The following is a 19,293-nucleotide window of genomic DNA, read 5'->3' as shown; positions in this document are numbered from 1 at the left end:
TTTAGGACTGACAATAGGCTGGCTGCCGGAGCCGCCATGGTACTCCACCACCTAGTGGACAAAGTACCATAGTACAATATAAGGCCAACGCTGAACGTTGAATATGAGTCATAATAGAAAGCCGTAGTCTACAGGGCGTCATTTCACTTAAAACCACATTTTATGGCAACAATGTGTTTGAAAAAGCTGCAGAAATCTACCCACCTTATGAACTGTCCCGATGTCAGTGTCTTTCTGGGAGACTGTCACCTAAAAGGAGACGTAAAAAACAACAACTATGAATTATAGCATACAGTTTTGGTCATCAGCAAAACCATGGAAATAAAGTAAATCAGAGGAAAAATTGAACTCCTGTGTCAAGTCTGAGACAAAAGACAAATCGAGTAAATATTTCCACCGTGGGAGATGGGTGTGGTTTTGCTGTAGATACTACAGCAAAGCCACAAGTCAATAATAATGTGAGGACGTGGAGGCTAAATCTACTATTTATATTTGTCACTTAGCACACAAAAGAACAAGTCATGCTAACAAATTATTTTGTAACAGCAGCCAAACTTGTGATTCAGTTGCTTCATATGCTTCATTTTGTATGTACTGTATTCTTGTTTTTTTCACTGATTTTGTTGATGGATCTTTTCTCTTCCTCCTTTTAAAACTCTATTTAGCAAGCATATGATCAAATGATAAGTTCTGTGCAATTTTTATTATTTTTGAGGATTTTGTGAAAGCATTGCAAAATGCATCCATCCATCCCTTATCCAAACCGCTTATCCTGCTCTCAGGGTTGCAGGGATGCTGGAGCCTATCCCAGCAGACATTGGGCGACAGGCGGGGAGACAGCCTGGACGGGCCGCCAGGCCATCACAGGGCCAACCACCAAAATTTCACGAATAATTTTAACAAAGTCCTTCTATTGCTCAGCATCGATGACTCGGTAACACAAATATATCAAAATGGGGATTTATTAATATTAACATGTGCACACCTGAATACAGCTCAATAACAAGTAAATCAATTTCAACAGAACCATAACTGTTATCCTATTGAAACACGTTTCATCTTCGTGAGAAAACAATGTGAGAAAACTAATTTGTCCTTGGAGCTTCTTGTTTAAAATGTTTCAGACTTGGATCTTCATTTAACAGTCCTCATTTTGTAACTTGAACTTCACTTGAACCTCATGCCACACTGTGTGTATTATGGACGCTATACAGGAGGCGGTTTCTTTGATTGCTGAAGTAAAAATGAACATCACATTTAGTGCATCTACAGGAAGTGTCCTGCAGGGGGTCTTTAATCGACCTGCACTGGGCTGTGTGTCCCACATCATCCTTGGGAACAACAGGTGGGGGAGCGGAGTGGGGCATCTTGTTCACTCTGGGGCTTGGGGGTTTTGCTTAATCCGCCGTCTGTCAGTCTATAGGGCATTAAAGGGGCTGTATGTGTGTTATTCGGGCTTTCCTAAACCATAATATAACTATCAGAATCAGAATCATATTTATTGGCCATGTGGGTTTACACTACATGGAATTTGACTCGGTTTTGTGGCTCTCTCAGTGCACTTAACACAGAATAACAACACTACAACACAACAAACTTCGGATATATACACAAGGATTGACTTATACAGGCGAAATAAGAGGTGATTAAAGTGCAATGGTGCAGAGAATATATCAGAGATGCTGGCTAATATAACTAACTAGCTAATATAACTAATTAGCAGTTGGGACTGCTGATGATTGAAACAAAGCGAACAATTCACCGTCCCCCCACTTGCTAGGTTTTTGTGTTCAAAAACACAGACTGACTGTTTTTGTAGCTGTTCATCCCGACTACCTCAAACTGGGTTGTGCTAAATGTCTGCAGAAAACTATGCACCAATCACAGTGAACTCATATCTACTGAAGGCATTCAAAGAAGACAGACGTCACCGTCTTTCCAATGTGTGTGAGACATTCTTGTGTAAGAAGTGGGGTTGTTGTGAAGCGTCTAGTGTGTCGGTGTAGTGTTCTGTGCCTGTCACGTCTCACTCTCAGCCTTCACCGCTGGCTAGCAGAAATGTGAACAGGAGAGCCGAGCATAAGTCTCTACCAGCCAGTATAGTCTCTCCAACAGCAAGCCCTATGTAGTGCCTCCTTGTGGCGACACACGGTAACTGGGTACACCTTGGACCATGGCTGAACTGCAAGGGACTCGGAGGAGGTCTGGCCCCTAGACGTGCGGTACGCAGGCCCACCGGTGTGTGGATATTCCCTGATCAGAATCAGAATCAGAATACTTTAGTCATCCCCAAGGGGAAATTGGGTGCCCACGAAACAGCCCCCAGCTATGGGTTTAATATTGCCACTGCCTAGTGGTTACCTCGGGAGAGGAATAGGCCACGGGAGTAAACCCTTACAGAAAATCAACGTCTATGGTGCTGTTTTTTTGTTTTGTTTTTGCCCTTTTGTATCTGTTTAGGTCGGAGAATACTGCTGGCGTCGTGTGTGGCTGCCGCTTCTCCCTCTCGTAGCCCCCCCCTCCTTCCCATCCACCCCTGTATGTTTGTGCTGTTTATCTGTTGTCTTGTTTCACCACCGTTTATTGTAAAGCGACCCTGAGTGTTAGAAAAGCACTATATAAGTTTGATTTATTATTATTATTATTGTAGCAAATTCGGGGGGGGGGCAACCACAGGAACTGCCGCGGCTGGGACGTGAACACATATCGCCCGCACAGCGGCAGACATCGCTAACCGTTCGACTAAAGGGTCAGACCCTTTAATCAAGGACCAACATGTCTACTTACCCATGCACGTTACATTATTATTATCATTACATTTGAATTCTACTATGTGTTGTTTCCTTGAGGAGGAGCCAAACCACGTATCTGTTTTAATTGTTGTTGCTATTCACACTCTTGTATGATAGAAGCTCTCAGGTAGAAATGAAATAACTTATCCGGGTAGCATAGCAGTCTATTCCATTGCCACGTGTTACCTACGGCTTGGTCAGGCCGTGTCTGCAGATGGAAAGTCGGATGTGGTTATGTGTCTTGGCCGCTGCGCTAGTGACTCCTCTGATCGGTCGGGGCGCCTGTTTGGTGGGGAGGGGGAACTGGGGGAATAGCGTGATCTTCCCACGCGCTTTGTCCCCCTGGCGAAACCCCACACTGTCAGGTGAAAAGAAGCAGCTGGTGACTCCACATGTATTAGAGGAGTCATGTGGTAGTCTGCAGCCCTCCCCAGATCGGCAGAGGGGGTGGAGCAGCAACCGGGACGGCTCGGAAGAGTGGGGTAATTGGCCAAGTACAATTGGGGAGAAAAGGGGGGGAATTTTTTTTAAACGAAATAGCACCCATACAGTATACATGTTGAGGACAATGAAAAATACCTGCCCGTAATTACGACTAGAAGCCTCCTGAGCACATTAAGATTATTTGGATTTCTGATTACTGAAGGGCAACACCACGTTTTACTTAACTGGTTGTTTATCAAAGAAGGTTCCAGTCCCAACACAGTTCTGACAACAGAAAGCAAATAAATTCTTTTTTAAAATTATGTTGTTCATAATTTTTTCTGAAATTACCAGGGGCTCTTGTGTGTATATTATGACAAAATGACATCCGCTGAAGCCGAGTGTTGCATCTTTTGCAACATCTGCAATGATATTTATGTCGCCGATTTAACATTTTTCCAACACTGAACAATCTGGCCATTGAAGAGGAAAAAAATATCACAGTTCAAGTGCTTACTTGAAAAATTAGCAAAATCATCACAAAATAGCTATAACTGAGACCAGGAGACAGCTGCGCTGTTTGAAGTTTGAACGCTGACTCTCTTAAGTGTCGACATTTTCCCTCCAAAATATCACTCCGATAACAGTTTAGAAGCGTGATTTCAGGGAAATGTAGTTTTAGCAGCATTTAGGTAAGAACAGGTGCTGTTGGTGTGCTTGAAACAACTGCGGGTCTCTGAGGGTTAAAGGTGGAGCTCCTTACCATAGCATCCTCAGCACCATTCAAGCCCTGCAGGGACATGGTCATCTGTTGGTCAAGAGAAAAGCAAGGGTTAAATTTGCTGACTTCTGGAAGTGGAATGGGGAGCAGGGGTAAAGGACAGGCTCAACACCAGAGATGGAGAGGGAGATGGGAATGGGTGAGATGGAGAGCTGAAACAGAAAGGGCCACAAGAAGAGGAATGGTTGAACCTATAGCACTGCCATTCTCAATTAGCAATGGTTCATTCTCCAAGAACAGCAAATTATGCTTTGATGAAACTGATCCACAGAAGAGCCCCCACTGATTTCAAAAACATGTTTTGTTCCCCCCTCTTAAATGGACGTGGTGTCATTGTTCTTGTAATGAGGCATGCCGTAAGGTCAGAGCCTTTTTACAACAACTTATTTATCCTGCAAGGGTTTTTAGACAGAAAGCACACAGTCACATTACTGAGACCCAGACACTCCAAGGCCACCACCAAAATGTTATGTGCTCTTACTGTCTCTCTCTCTCTCTCTTGCTTTTTCTCTAACGCTCCCTTTCTCAAACACACACACACACACACACACACACACACACACACACACACACACACACACACACACACACACACACACACACACACACACACACACACACACACACACACACACACCATTAAATCATTAATTTGCCTCTTAAGCTAACTCAGGAAAGTGTTACAGCTGCCCAGATCAGGTGGAGCTGACAACAACTACCACACGCACATTTAGGCAGATCACATTAAGCCACACTGATGAAGGACAAGGGTTCAGAAGAGGAGCACTGGGATATCCAAATTTCTACACTGGAAACCAGTGTCAGTGAAGTGCCCAATGGAAAAAAAGATCCCCACACCTGTGAAAATGTCCTCCAGGCCTGTTGCATGTGAGTAACAGGAAAAATGCTGTATACTGCAGGAGCTGGTGCCACGGGCCCTGCACACTGTGGCGACAGTGATGCAAATCAGCACTTTTGTTATCTCTAACTAGTGGCTATGACGCATTTGTTTGCATAGGGAACCACATCGCTTCGAGACTGCAACGTGTCCACACCTGCACATACGTGTGTGTGCAAGTACGCCTTCACAATCACCACAACACCCTCACCACATCCATCCATCTATTATCCGAACCGTTTATCCTACTCAGGGTCACGGGGATGCTGGAGCCCGTCCCAGCAGTCATTGGGCAGCAGGCGGGGAGACACCCTGGACATGCCACCAGACCATAACAGGGCCGACACACACACACACACACACACACACACACACACACACACACACTTTGGACTGTGGGAGGAAACCGGCGCTCCTGAGGAAACCCACACAGACACAGGGAAAACATGCAAACTCCACATAGAGGATGACCTGGGATGACCCCAAGGTTGGACTACACCGGGATTTCGAACCCAGGACCTTCTTGCTTCCCTCACCACATGTCAAAATATAAAGCTACTGCTGACGTTTTCAGTGAATATGCACACCACTAGATTTAACTGTAGTGGCAATAATAATAGTAGTAAGTTCACATTACAGACACTCCTACATCTCTATATTCATACTTGTATTGTAAAGTCCCCCTCAATGCGCCCCACTGCATTGATAAGTTTATAACCGTCGAATGACACAAAATTACATGTTTATTTGGTGGTGCAACAATCTCCAAACATGCAAAACAAATAAAACAGAGGACTGCAGCAGGCAAGACATGGGAAAAGCGTCTTGGTTTTCAGCCAAAATTTGATCTGGCAAGCAGGCAGCACTGCCTGGTAAAGATAACATTAGCCAGGAGAGAAGTCCAGCTCCTATGAAGCAAAGCCTGCTGAAGCTCAAGTAGTCACCGTGACACTCAAGAATATCTAACGTTTGCCCTGTTTACTTTTTAGTCAGATTACCACTGATTTTTGCTGTATAAAGAAATTCCACCAGTTGCTCATTTGTTTCAGAGCGTGACAAAATAATTTCAGCGGGTGTATAACAGGCCCTACACTCAAATGTAGTAGCCTCATAGCTACTGTGTTGGTACTGTGTTGGTACTGTGTTGTGACTACTCTGAAAGTCAGAATCATGAAATGTCACACATCAATAATATAAAGTAAAATTCCTGTGGTAAGCTCACCACATTACAAATTGTGTGTGTGTGTGTAACGGCGACATGTTCGTTCAGCTGCTTCTAGAGACTACTGAAAAATGATGAAAGCGATTTGTGGCTAGAGAATCAGACCAAAAGTCTTTGACATAATCCCACAATACCCAAACAGACATACACAGCCTCACTTCCTACATCAGAAATGTGTGAAAGCGTCTCCTCTTCATATTTCCTTCCTTGTTAATGTGCCTCTATGTAGATGCGCCATATGTTTACAAGCATATAAACAGTATATGAGTTTAGTGCGTGCGTGTACCGGATAGATGAGAATAGTGATATTCAGGTCTTGTGCAATCCAGGCTGAAGCCAAAATGACTGTGGAACAACTTTGATTAATGCAAATTCAAACTGTTCTCCTCAAATCCCCTGACAAATGGAAGCAAAGGGAGAAGATATTTTCTGTCCCCATCCACGATGCATCATCCATGAGTGTTGGAGCATATATGGTGGACACGTTTTCGTATATCATGTCATGCTGGCAGTTTGCATGCACAGAGAACCATCCATCACTGTGAGTGTAAAAGCGGAGTTCAACTAGACTAAACATGAAGCAAATGTCTATTCTCAAATCAGAGTCATCATCCTAGCATTGATAGAACAGCATATGGCCGAACACAGAACAGGTTAGCCACTTTCAATAGACTTAAAACAGGTGTTGCAGTCCATTCCTTGTAGCTATACACTATGGGCATCCTGAAAACTGGTCTAGCAGAGGATGACATAAGCTTTCTGAATTAGTACGAGCAGTATTATTTGTTTTATTACTCGTGTCAGGAAGTAAAACCTCTCTTAATTATGGTCTGTGTACATACGGGTGAATTCCTTGGTGCATTACAGCAATTTCTCCACAAGGAGCAGAGAAAGGAGGTAATCAACTTTTCATGAATGTGAAGTTTCCAGCAGCACAGCACACCATCAACCAGTGACAGATCACAAACTTCAAGGAAAACAGAATAGCATGTCTCTCTGACCGCAGAAAGCACAAGTGACTGACTTCCACGCTGTAATGGTGACATTTGCTGCAGTGCACTGCACATTTTGTGTTGCAGTCTCGAGAATGTGTCTGAATATAGTGCTCATGCATAATCATCTGGTTTTAAAACACCCTGCCACAGAAACCGCTGACAAGCAAATGGTGTAGTCTAAGCCAGCACAATCGGGCCACTGTTTGTCAACACAGGCGGACTGAAACGTGTACCACCCCTGCGGTATCATTATATTAAAGCCCAGCTGTTGACATCATGCTCATCAAAGACATGGTATGCGATAATATTGCCGTACCTCCTCAGCCTTCAGCCCAAGGCAGAATGTCAACGTTTTCTCCGGATCCATTGCGAGATCGACACACTCACTCACTCACACACTCACTCACACGCACGCACGCACGCACGCACACAAATACAAAACAAGTACGGGGGACTATGTCACTGTGCTAAGCCCCTCATCTCTCCCACTCCGCATAAACGACCTCCCCCTCCGCCATTCTGCGTGCGTAAAGAACGCCCCCCCCCCCCCGCCGCCGCCGCCGCACACTTACGACTCGGGTGCAGACCGAAATTACAGAAAACCCTCCGTCTAAAGGCACATTTATTGGGGATCAATGTTGGGGACCGTGCCCATGTAAAATATTCACCGATCAGTCGATGGCTGTTGCAGAGAAATAAGATGTTTAACTATTTATCAGACGGAGTACAGGGCTGTACATGATGTCACGTTGTTTCCAGCCCACAAACCATTTGCAATGGAGAGGTGCGCACATGATTGGTCGGGGCTTCCCAGCAACAGCCGCAGAGGTTGTAAAAAGATAGGTCCTCTCATAGTGCTTGTAGTAATTTGCTTATTCGCTGCTCAGCTTTTTTTCCCCCTTGCAACAGTAATTGTCTTTAATTTGTCCAAATCTGCGACCTTCGTAAATAGTGGCCATCGTTGAGCTAACGTAAAAACTAGAGGACAATCACTTTATTTATTCTGCAAACATCTGAGTCTTCCGGTCTGCTGACTAGGTTTTGAGTGTGGTTAACTTTAGGTGTGGGAAAGAAAATGTATGACTGATGTAAAGATTGGGGGGGGGGCATTTAGCGACGCCATCTAGTGACGACCGTAAGGTGGCGCTTTTTGTGCGTCCAGGACGAGAAGCGCTGACGGCAGTGTAGTTCAGGGCGGTGCCGAATGCTCAATTGGGGTTTGACTCCGCCCACACTGAGCACCGCTCACTTCCCACTTCCGTTAACTGCGTCCCTTCCGTTCCCGTCTCCTTCAAGTTCAACTGAGGTTCACTTCGAAGGTGTCAAACGAACACGTATCGAACCTAACCTACATGGATAAAGATATTAATCAAGGAAGTTACGAGACTGTCATTATGCATAATGTTATTTGTATTATTCATGTTAGACCGGTGCAGTGGTTTATTTTTATATAACCCAGCCACTCCACCGACGTTAGCATAGTGTTAACACCCCTTTGCACGTGAGCAAGCCAGTTGCTCGCCCTGAGAGAATCTTTTGCCTACTTGAGCAGCAAGCCTATGTCTACATGTACAGTTATGTAATCGATTTGATCGTTGATGCCGTTTCTTTAATGCATGTCTTATGTTGGCTGGCTCTGAATGTGTATCGTTGATGCCGATTTCCTAAGTTACACATAGTGAGTCTACACACAAGTGTTGGGCAAGCTACTTGGAAAGTGCAGTGTTATTTTCAAAGACAACTTTTTTTTTTTGGATATGCTTTAATGATCCCCGTAAGTAAAGTACGCTCCGTATTTGACCCATCCTAACTGGGTAGCTAGGAGCAGTGGGCAGCCGCTGTTCAGCGCCCGGGGACCAACTCCAGTTCATCTTGCCATGCTTCGGTCAGGGGCAGAGACAGGAGTATTAACCCTAACATGCAGGTCGTTTTGATGGTGGGAGAAACCGGAGTATAGGGCCTCTACAGATGCGCTGAATAGAGCTGGCGAACACTATGACAGTGTGATTCCGGTTAGAGAATCACGGGGGCAGAGCTTCCGTTTGAGGATATGTATTCGAAGAATGTGGTTGTCTATGGTGAAATACAATACAACATCTATATTAATAAACAATAATAACACATGATCAACCATAATCCACATACACACAAACATAACATGCGGAACATAACTAACGCCCAACTAAGCTAACCAGCATGGCATAGCTATTAGCTAACAGCGTCTCACTAGCGGAGAGAAACAACAGCAACAGAAAACGGATTACTTACATAAACATATTTCCAAGTAAGTCGCAGTAAATGAAACGGGCACAAATGAAGACAAATACTTTACTTACATCTGTCACTGACACACAATTTCCTCGAAATGGAAGAGGCAAACTTTTGCTCACTCGCAGACCAACGGGCCGAAACAAGCGGGTTAGAACAGGTTGGAAATCCCCTGGTCAGAACCGCAAGGTCTCTGTACCTCTTAAAGGGCCAGTAACCTTACCAGTAAACTCAAGCGGGTGCACAATGCTAGTACTACTAGTGGGAGCCAAACTAAACTCCCCTTCTTAACAAGGGCTTTCCTACACAGCTGCCCCTCAAAAGTCTACTTAGACCATTTGAACGAAACAGGAAAGCCTCTCAGGGGTCCTCGGTATCCGGGAGACTCGGGAGCTGCACCAACCGGGACACAAGGAAGTTCTGTCCTTCACCTGCACGACCGCGGTGCGGACACGCCCGTCAGCTCCAGGGTACGTCTGCTTTGCTCGCCACAGTTGACATTCTTGGCAGGAGTGCTGACGCTTGCGGATCGCTTCTCTTTGTGGTGGAGGGCTAAGACGAAAAAAAAAGGGCCAACGACGCCACCTGGGGAATTGCACCCCAGGAAATACTATTTCTCTTTAAAACCAGAATTAAAGATTTTAAGCTTAGGCAGGCGAAGAGATTCGCTACTGAAGAAGGACAGAGACATGGTTCAAAAATATAAATATTTTGTTTAATTAATCAAAACAAGAAAGGACCGGAACTGGAGCTGCTAAGGAAATCAAGAAAAAAACAATTAAAACCAACATGAAGCAATTTAATCTTTACTACAAATAATTTATAAGGAGGATCTTTTAATACAATTGACTTTTTTTTAAAAGCCACTTTAAAATACAAAAAAATGCCATGCCTAAACAAATAATGGTAACCAAACTAGAAAGCTAGGCTGAGGCCAACTGTGGAAGGCAGACTAACTGAGGAGTGTCTAGGGGTGCTACCAATACTCACCATCCGTGCAGCACAGCAAACCTCACAACAGACTGGCGAATTCTCCACGTGTCCCGGTGCTCCTACTCGCGCGCACACACACAAACACATACGTGAAGGGACCTCACCACAAGTGCCTAGCCTCCCACAAGATGACACTCAGACCGCTGAGGAAAATAAATCAAATAGGTCAACAAAAAAAACCAAACTAAATAAGGGCAAACCCAGTTAGTAATCAAATAAACTAAAGCAAACAAAAGAAACTAAGGCAAAACAGCAGCAGGTGAACCACCTCTACCAGGGGACCTTGACACCAGGAAATACTCCTGATAACCAGCACAATACTGGCAGCAAACACTACGGGTTCCACGCTAGAAGTCCAGGAACTGCAGCACCAACTACCAGACACATCAGAGACCAAGGCAGAGAGAAGGCAAAAAAAAGGACTTCACAAGTGGTCACAGGTGGCTTAGATAACCTGGCCCTGATGAGGAGATTGGCTGAGGGAGGAGTCAGGCCTGGAGCTGCATTCACAACCACTCAACCTACCAATGAAGCATTCCCCACCACGTCTTCCACGTAGAACCCAGAATTTACGACGGAGATCAGCGAGTATCCTCTCAGGCCCAGGGTGGAGAAGAGTTTGATCATAGTTTTTGGATAAACAGCTTTGTCAGGGGATGGTGCGGATCCAAGACGATTGGGTGAATGGTGTCCATCTCCAAGTTAACGGCTCTGTGCAACCTACCATCTACTCTGAGGAGACCTGTAGCCTTGTTATACTCCGGGGATAGAGAGCCCAAGTGACTGTCTGAGGGAAGAGACCGATCGGACTTGAGAGCCTTGATCTCGTCTGGGAATGAGTCCAGCTGGGCTCGTTCAAGGAGGACCTTCTCAGTGTTGAGGTAGTCGGCTGCTTCACAAGGCTGATCTGCAGTCTAGGCATCAGCCGCCCCGTGAAGGAACCTGACTGTTGCTTGGACAAGCTCTTTCCATGAAGAGAAGTCTTCGATGGCAGGGAGCTGAGGACCGGGAGAGATGGTTACAGTTCGCTGTCATCAGACTCAGGATGAGCAGAGGGCATAGTAGGCTACTGATCCTCAGGTAAGTAGAGGAACTCTGGACCTCGGTGCCATCGATGTGGTTGGCCTAATTCCTCCAGGGTTAGACCCCGAGTGATGTCATCTGCTGGGTTTGTGACAGAGTTCACGTATCGCCAGCTATCGGGCTCAGTCAGGTTCTGGATTTCCGCGACTCGTGTGCCCACGAAGATTTTGTATCTGAAGGACTCTGACTTGTTCCAGCGAAGAACTGTGTTTGAGTCCGACCACAAGACAACTCGCTGAATGGGCACGGTGAGCTCTGTCACGGCGAGAGCAGGGAGAGGACCCAAATACAGACAGCAAGGACAGGCTGGGCTTGAACAAAGCTTTAATAAGGCAAACAAACTTACATTACAGGAACAGACGACAGGTACAGACAGAGAGTAAAGCTCACAAAATGACGTGCCGCGTCCGGTAACCAATAGCCTCTGAGAGTGTTTCTGAGAGTGTCTCTGTGAGTGTGTGAGGCGATTCGACCAGGAGCCCAAGAAACCACGGGGCATATATACCTAGGGGGGGCCAATCCGGGAGATTGGGCGAAGGTGCGCAGGACAGGGCAGGAATTGGACAGCCAATCGATGAAAGGGGAGGGAGATTGGGAGCAGATGCGCAGGAACCGCACAGCCAATGGGAGAAGGGAACACGTGCGTGAAGCCGGGCAATCAGGGTCACTCAGGCAAACGGGCGCAGGTGAATTGAAACACCAGTCAGGATGGGCGAGTCCCAATGACCCAGATCGCACACCCATGACAAGCTCAGCTGGGAGTATGTCGGTGAGCTGAGCACCTGTGAAGGCAGCACTCAACTCAAGTCGGGATATCGACAGCTGCTTCCTGGGAGCCACCCGAGACCTAGCAAGCACGAAGGAAACGTGGACTTGCTGTTAGTCATCCATGGTCTGCATGCAGACAACAGAGCCGTATGCACGCTCAGATGCATTGCAGAAGATGTGGAGGTCCTTGTTGCTGTAGCAGTGTCCGTGTGTGGTGGAGCTTAGCCTCGGAGAACTCCAGGTGGATGAGATGAGAAATCTCTTGCTCCCAGGTGCGCCATCTGTCGAGCAGACTCTGAGGTCGGAGCAGGTCGTCCCAACCAGCCTCCTCCGTCCAAAGGTCTTGTATGAGAACCTTACCCCTCGTGGTGAATGGTGCGATGTACCCAAGGGGGTCGTACTGGCAGGCAAGTACTTGGCAGAGGTTCTTCATGGTGGGTGCTGAGGTCTCCACATGGCGATGCTTATAACCCAGGGAATCGCTGAGGTAGTTCCAGCATAGGCGCAGGGTAGGCTCCTGAAGGTCACTACTGCTCTTGGAGAGTCACAGTTCGCTGTTTTCAGAGCAGACTTCAGGCGGGAGGTGCTTGATGACCATGGGCATCTTGCTTGCCCACTGGCGTACCTCAAACCCTCCAGTCTGTAGGTGCTGGTGGAGATTATCGACGAGATGCTTGGCCTCTTCAGCAGAGTGTGTGCTGTGCAAACAGTTGTCGACATAGAAGGACTGCTCGACTGTCTCTGTCAAGATGGGATTGCCCTCTGTGTGGTTTTGAATATGTTGCAGGAGGTCATAAATGTCGCAGCAGGGACTACATGCTGTCCCAAAGGGGAGTACCTGCCACTCATAAATGCTCGGCTCCTGCTCTCTCTCCATGTTCCTCCAGATGAAGCGTAGCACTGGCTTGTCAGTGGGCAGCAGGTGGCTCTGGTGAAACATGCCTTTGATGTCACCACTGACTGCCACAGCATGTTGGCAGAACATGATGAGGACACCAAGCAGGGTAGGCCCGAGTGCAGGTCCAGGGAGCAGAAGATCGTTTAGGGACAGGCCTTGGTACTGAAACCAACAGTTAAAGACAGTCCTGTCCCTACTGTTGTGGGTCAACATATGGTGTGAATGTACCAGCATTCTGCAGACTGGTCGGCTTCTTCGGGGGTTATCCTTGCCACGTAACCAGACTTCTCCAGTTTCCGTATCTCATTACAGTAGACCTCTGCCCGCCTAGGGTCCTTGGAAAGTCTTCTCTCTATGCTGTGGAGTCATGGCAGCACAGCTTCCTTTGGAGCATGAAGTGGAGTAGCGTTTGGTCACCGAAGCAGGGGGGTAGCGTAGCGCTGGACTCCATCGGCCTCGACCCTGGTGGTGGATGCTTGGAGCACGGCCACAGCTTGGAGCACGGCCACGGCTTGCAGCACGGCCTGCTTGGAGTAGGTGGCTTCCTTGTTACTGGCGTAAGGAGAGTGTCAACTTGCCAGAGGCGCTCAACATTCCTGAAGAGTTCGGTGGCAGGGGAGACAGTGAAGATGTAGAGGCACTGTGAAGGAAACGTAGTCTGGGCAAGGCTCATAGGACCCTGACGTGACCAACCTAGTCGGGTGCAGATGCTGAGAGGACCACCTGGCAGGCCTGTACGTATGGGCTGTACTGGGATCAGGAGGTGTGGCATATCTGAACCAATCAGAAGCAGCAGCTGGGTGTGGTCGACTGGCGGTAAGGGCAGGCCACAGAGGTGCTTGTAGTGTTTCTGTAGTCCAGCTACAGGGTAAGAGTGTTCGGCCAGGCTGAGGCCTTCGGCTGGCAGTGAAGGGCTGGTGGATCCGGTACTTCTGGGAATGCATGCAAAGTGGAGAAACATTAAAGGAGACGGAGCTCCTTTTGCAGACAAAGCAAGAGAGGCAAGATTGAGACATGTGTGGAGGAGAGATGCAGGGTATATTGGGAGAAGGATGCTGAATATTGAGCTGCCAAGGAAGAGGAAACGAGGAAGGCCAAACAGAAGGTTTATGGATGTGGTGAGGGAAGACATGCGGGTGGCTGGTGTGACAGAGTAAGACGCAGAGGACAGGAAGAAATGGAAACGGGTGATACGCTTTCGGCGGGAGTAGCCAAAAGTAGTAGTAGTATTTTCAATTTGGAGTAACATTTTGCTTTTTGAATAAAATAATGAAAAAACGTGTCTGATTGCTCGATTAATCAAATAAATAATCGACAGATTAATCTAACAGTTGTCAGTTGCAGCCCTAGTTAATATGACTGCAGTATTCTCTTGTTTTAGAAATACTGAATAGAATTATATTGTCCAAAATAGTCTGCTGTAGTGCCTTATGATAATCAGAGAGAGAGAAAAATTAGTTTTTACTTGTGTGGTATTGTGTGGGTGCAGCATAGTCCCAACTGTCAGAAGAATACATTTCTCTGGAGGGGAGCGAATCAACATTTAATCATTCCAATAAATCTCTGTTGATCATGATGCCAGCCACCAACACGAAAATGGCCAGAATCTGTTAATAAATAACATAAGAGCGACTAAATCGTCAAATATGGCGTAAACGTGCCGGATTTAGAAGTCAAGTCAAGGCCCACGTTAATTTTCTTTTGCTGTTCCTGGAATGAATATGTTAAGATAGCACACTTAACTCAATAATGATAGCTTTTTAATATAGTAAATGAAACCCAATTTTGTATTTCAGTGTCACTGTTAATGCTTAATGCACTAAGTTTATATTGAGTTAGCTAATGTGAATAATGTGAATTCACAAAACCAAGTTTTGATAACAATGTCATGTGAGTCATGGCAATGGTAACTACATTACTGTTAGTAAGTAATATATTACATAACATAACATAACATCCATCCACCCATTATCCAAACCGCTTATCCTGCTCTCAGGGTCGCGGGGATGATGGAGCCTATACCAGCAGCCATATTACATAACATTAGACGAGGACATGTATCTAATTACTACGCTTATTTTGCAAAATGGCTGCCGTGAATCACCCAGGTGGAGGTATACATTGGTGGTGGTTGAAGTGAGTTACCCCCTTCAATGTGAAGCGCTTTGGGTGTCTAGAAAAGTGCTATATAAATGCAATGATTATTATTATTATCATTATTATAATGCAGTTGGCTACCTTGATGTATAACAACTATCTTCATCAGCATGCTTGCTAGCAGCAGGTCTGTGTGTGTGTTTTTTAAGCAGCAGATCTGTGTTGCAGTTAGCCAATGTGGACCTCTGATGAAAAACGGGGCGTTGCTCAATGTGGGCGGAGTCGAACGTCTGACCCCGCCCACATTGAGAACGGCCCAGATCTGAAGACTGCAATCAGGGGTATTGTTCAGGATAACCATGTGGTCCTAATTTTCGAAGGTCACAATTATCGCCATAACACCAAATCAACAGTGGGGAAGGGTGGGGCATCCGGGTAGCGTAGCGGGCTATTCCGCTACCTTCCAACACGGGGATTGCCGGTTCGAATCCCCATGTTTGTTACCTTCGGCTTGGTTGGGCGTCCCTACAGACACAATTGGCCGTGTCTGAGGGTGGGAAGCTGGATGTGGGTATGTGTCCTGGTCGCTGCACTAGCGCTTCCACTGATTGATCGGGGCGCCTGTCCTCCCACGCGCTACGCCCCCCTGGCGAAACTCCTTACTATTAGGTGAAAAGAAGTGGCTGGCGATTCCACACCGGAGGAAGCATGTGGTAGTCTGCAGGCCTCCCCGGATCGGCAGAGGGGGTGGAGCAGCGACCAGGACAGCTCGGAAGAGTGTGGTAATTGGCCGGATACAACTGGTGGGGTTAAACGCAATCTAACCGACCTTTCATAGTTTTTTTTAGGGTTGACATACATCTTCATTACATAAATTAATTATATCCATCAAAGTAAATGGTCTCAGACTGATGTAATCAATACATTCACATTTTTCTGAAAATGTTGCCCGTTGGTAAATGGCCGCCAAATGTTGATCACTGACTGATGATCATAATTTACCCACCTTTTTATTTGTACCTGCATCATTGGATACCAAGGTCTGTGTTTTGATGTTGTCACCCTCCACAGTTGCACCGGACGTGCATGTAAGAAAGTGTCTCCACAATGTGTGACAAACGGGCGCCGGGGAAGTATTCCTCGTCTTTTGACAACATTGATCATTCTGTGAGAATCAGAGTCATGTTTATCGGCCATGTAGGCTTGCACATACATGGCATTTGACTCCGGTTTCGTAAATGTTGTCCTGAGGTCTGTGAAGTAACCATGCACTTGAATGAGTGGACCCACCAAACGCTTGCGTGCGGACGATGCGCTGCTCCTCCGTGTGTCGGTCACTGGAGGGCAGTAGACTGCAGGCTACGGGTCCAGCTCAGACGTTGGTACGACTCATGATTATTCTACGTGACAACAAAGGCGCAGCAGGTCAGACAAAAGCTAATAACACACATCGAAAAGAGGCCGAATTTAATTAGTTTAGAATAACGCATGCAGCCCATGAATTGTTTTTGTGCCTGCACTGCAACAACATTCCTCACACTTGTTCAAGGTGATGTGGCGACTGAATCTTGAAACAGCTCTTCCATTTGTTGTGTGCGTGCGTGCGTGCGCCTGTGCGTGCGTGCGTATGCCTGTGCGCACGCGCCTTATGCTGCCAACACTTCTGAAAAGCTGACTGCTGTTAGTTTTTGTGATCCCATGCCCATTACCCCATCAAAATTCAAGGAAATGATAATGGGCGTGTATGTCTTAGTAAGGGGTTTTGAATTCAACCACCAAAGGGTGTTTAAGGCGACATCAAGATGTTTAACATATTCAGATGTTTATTTAGGGCATGAGAGGACAGCCCCACCACAGAGAGACTGAACCCAAGGTCTAACCCATCACTTTCCAATGGACCTGCTCGTGAAACACGCTCTTACAGGAGATAGAGATTTTAAGGACATAATTTATCTCCATTAACATAATGCATGACCAAGGATGAAATTCAAATTGTAATACTTACCAAGCTTCCACAGAAGTCAGACATTATTAGGTCAACACACTAGTTAGAATTTATCTGGAATAAATCTTGTGGCTTTTAATTCGTTCTTCCAGTGGCAGTCTTCATGTGATATTCATATTTTCATTATTTACTACCAATGGGAAAAAAATAAATCTAATTCGCTGGGGAGATGGACTTTTTTCCCTTTTGGCTTATAATAGAATGAAAAGAATGATTTGAAACACCTGTTTTCCATCTGCAAAACAATGATTTATCCAAAGAAAAATTCAGAAAAAGACTGCAAGTCAGGATTTAAAGCCACAGTACTGAGTTCTGAGTCTCCTGCTCACCCACTTAAAGGCACCACATCCACCAGCAGGCCTTCCTCTGAACTGTAAAACACCCATGTGTGAACAACAACGTACACGTGTGCACAGGCACGTACACACACACACACACACACACACACACACACACACACCCGGCAGCATGTACACACACACGCACACACGCACACACACACACACATTGGAAATGTCAGATACGGATTCATGGACTGGTTATGTTATGTCCTAATATTCTGTGACTGGTTTTGAATTAAGTGAACATCATCGCGATACATCCTGTACAGAACATTAAAAAGCCAGTGTCCCTTATTTATTGAAAAATATAGTATAAAATATGTAGTATTTATACTTTAGGCTCCCTGTTGCATCTCAGAGTTTAGCTGCTTTGTCATTTGAGCTGAACTGAGTTGAAATTCTACTGGTGTTTTGTTGTTGTCGTTCTGCAAGAGGAACTGAGAAGTGGGATTTGCTATATGTCCTCCAGTCCTTTTTGGTTTCTTTTCAGATGATGACTTCACATGTGTTTTGGAAAAGTAGGCCATATGAAGCTATGGCCGTACTGTGTCCGGAGCAAAGTAAAGTGGAAAATAACTTTATACCGTGCAAGAGTATTTCAGGAGTATGTTTCATATGCATACCCTCACCACACACACACACACACACACACACACCACTCTAAGGCAATGCCAAAGAGTTGTGTAGAAAGCACTGGTTACAGAGCTCATTCATCAGAGTCCTCACCCCTCTTTCGGGGAGTGGCTCCACAGCAGTCAAACATCCACATCTGACCACAAACGTATGAAAAAAAAAGAAAAAAAAAGGACATCGAATGTGATCCTGCTGGAACAGAATCATTTGCACTCTCATGTACTCTTTTTTTCCCCTAATAAAGCCGCTGATATAATCAGGACATGGAAACCGTTTATGGGGGACTCGGATCAAAGTTCTCCTGGCACATAATAAACCAGCAGGGCCACATGAGATGATGTTGCTCATCGCAGCAGAGCTGTCTGTTAGCACGGTATGACTGACTGACCGAGTGGAAAGCAACCAAGGCTTAAAAAAATAAATATTGGGACTCTCACGGACATTGATAAAGGACCTTCTCAAATAATGTTCTGTGTCCAGAGAGCCATGAAAACACTTCTGGGGGAGGTTTGGGTGGTATTTGAAATGTTGACTTACCGGCCAGGTACTGCAACACATACGATGCAACAAATACAAACTAAACACTGTTGTGACTCAAATATCACAGGTGTCAATGGAGTTTCGTGAGCTTGGCAGCTTACACTGTACAGAGATGTATGTTGAGCCAAACAACATATTACACTAGAAAAGTTGAAAAGTTGTGTGTGTATGTGTGAGAGAGAGAGAGAGAGAGAGAGAGAGAGAGAGAGAGAGAGAGAGAGAGGGAAGCATTTATAGTTAGATTTATAGTTAGATATACACTTGCTTATCAACTTTTACGTATGACTTTGTGTAAGCTCTTTAACAGAACAATGTCCATACAGATTAACCATTCCAAGAGGAGCCAGGCTTTTTTTCCCCTGTTTCCCTCCAGGCATCCTTCCTCCTGATCCTAATCCACTGGTAAAGTCTTACGAGTTCCCATACACTAAACGCTTTACAGATCCACTGTTATTAAGGCACATATACACATCAAATTGACCCAGTACGACAGCAAACTCAGTCACCACCCTATGACGACATGGGAAATGACAGAGCATAGGCTGTCTGGCGAAAG

General features: G+C 45.8%; 1 long non-coding RNA gene across 1 annotated transcript; it reads right to left on the bottom strand.

Annotated features, from left to right (window-relative positions):
* Positions 1 to 2: 2 nt before the first annotated feature.
* Positions 3 to 7,468, bottom strand: LOC130113489 (uncharacterized). Its single transcript, XR_008810299.1, has 4 exons — positions 7,428 to 7,468; positions 3,979 to 4,023; positions 205 to 249; positions 3 to 51 (listed from the first exon to the last, which is right to left on the bottom strand). It is a non-coding gene; the product is annotated as an uncharacterized LOC130113489 (long non-coding RNA).
* Between the last annotated feature and the right edge of the window lie 11,825 nt (positions 7,469 to 19,293).

The sequence above is a fragment of the Lampris incognitus genome, chromosome 5, assembly GCF_029633865.1.
Source record: "Lampris incognitus isolate fLamInc1 chromosome 5, fLamInc1.hap2, whole genome shotgun sequence".
Classification (NCBI taxonomy): Eukaryota; Metazoa; Chordata; class Actinopteri; order Lampriformes; family Lampridae; genus Lampris; species Lampris incognitus.
The sequence above is the reverse complement of the archived record's forward strand: the minus strand, read 5'-3'. Positions and strand labels throughout refer to the sequence as shown.